We start from the raw sequence: 1,799 nt of genomic DNA on the forward strand, positions 1-1,799 counted from the left end.
TATTTGTCGGCCGGTGGGTTTCCCAAACCTTTAAATCGATGTATCTCCTTAAATATAGCTCTAATCGCGATTTGGGGGGTGTCCAGATGCTCGAAATTTTCATATCCAAATTTCCCAGTACAAAATATTTCATAAATCATTATTTGTCGGCCGGTGGGTTTCCCAAACCTTTAAATCGATGTATCTCCTTAAATATAGCTCTAATCGCGATTTGGGGGGTGTCCAGATGCTCGAAATTTTCATATCCAAATTTCCCAGTACAAAATATTTCATAAATAATTATTTGTCGGCCGGTGGGTTTCCCAAACCTTTAAATCGATGTATCTCCTTAAATATAGCTCTAATCGCGATTTGGGGGGTGTCCAGATGCTCGAAATTTTCATATCCAAATTTCCCAGTACAAAATATTTCATAAATCATTATTTGTCGGCCGGTGGGTTTCCCAAACCTTTAAATCGATGTATCTCCTTAAATATAGCTCTAATCGCAATTTGGGGGGTGTCCAGATGCTTTCAGATTCATATCCAAATTTCCCAGTACAAAATATTTCATAAATCATTATTTGTCGGCCGGTGGGTTTCCCAAACCTTTAAATCGATTTATCTCCTTAAATATAGCTCTAATCGCGATTTGGGGGGTGTCCAGATGCTTTCAGATTCATATCCAAATTTCCCAGTACAAAATATTTCATAAATCATTATCATTATTTATCAAACCATTAAATCGATTTATCTCCTTAAATATAGCTCTAATCGTGATTTGGGGGGTGTCCAGATGCTCGAAATTTTCATATCCAAATTTCCCAGTACAAAATATTTCATAAATCATTATTTGTCGGCCGGTGGGTTTCCCAAACCTTTAAATCGATGTATCTCCTTAAATATAGCTCTAATCGCGATTTGGGGGGTGTCCAGATGCTCGAAATTTTCATATCCAAATTTCCCAGTACAAAATATTTCATAAATCATTATTTGTCGGCCGGTGGGTTTCCCAAACCTTTAAATCGATGTATCTCCTTAAATATAGCTCTAATCGCGATTTGGGGGGTGTCAAGATGCTCGAAATTTTCATATCCAAATTTCCCAGTACAAAATATTTCATAAATCATTATTTGTCGGCCGGTGGGTTTCCCAAACCTTTAAATCGATGTATCTCCTTAAATATAGCTCTAATCGCGATTTGGGGGGTGTCCAGATGCTCGAAATTTTCATATCCAAATTTCCCAGTACAAAATATTTCATAAATCATTATCATTATTTATCAAACCATTAAATCGATTTATCTCCTTAAATATAGCTCTAATCGCGATTTGGGGGGTGTCCAGATGCTCGAAATTTTCATATCCAAATTTCCCAGTACAAAATATTTCATAAATCATTATTTGTCGGCCGGTGGGTTTCCCAAACCTTTAAATCGATGTATCTCCTTAAATATAGCTCTAATCGCGATTTGGGGGGTGTCCAGATGCTCGAAATTTTCATATCCAAATTTCCCAGTACAAAATATTTCATAAATCATTATTTGTCGGCCGGTGGGTTTCCCAAACCTTTAAATCGATGTATCTCCTTAAATATAGCTCTAATCGCGATTTGGGGGGTGTCAAGATGCTCGAAATTTTCATATCCAAATTTCCCAGTACAAAATATTTCATAAATCATTATTTGTCGGCCGGTGGGTTTCCCAAACCTTTAAATCGATGTATCTCCTTAAATATAGCTCTAATCGCGATTTGGGGGGTGTCCAGATGCTCGAAATTTTCATATCCAAATTTCCCAGTACAAAATATTTCATAAATCATT

The sequence above is a fragment of the Ochlerotatus camptorhynchus genome, unplaced genomic scaffold (genome assembly GCF_037179485.1).
Source record: "Ochlerotatus camptorhynchus isolate MF236.1 unplaced genomic scaffold, CSIRO-AGI_Acam_v1.1 ptg000321l, whole genome shotgun sequence".
In the NCBI taxonomy this organism is placed as follows: domain Eukaryota; kingdom Metazoa; phylum Arthropoda; class Insecta; order Diptera; family Culicidae; genus Ochlerotatus; species Ochlerotatus camptorhynchus.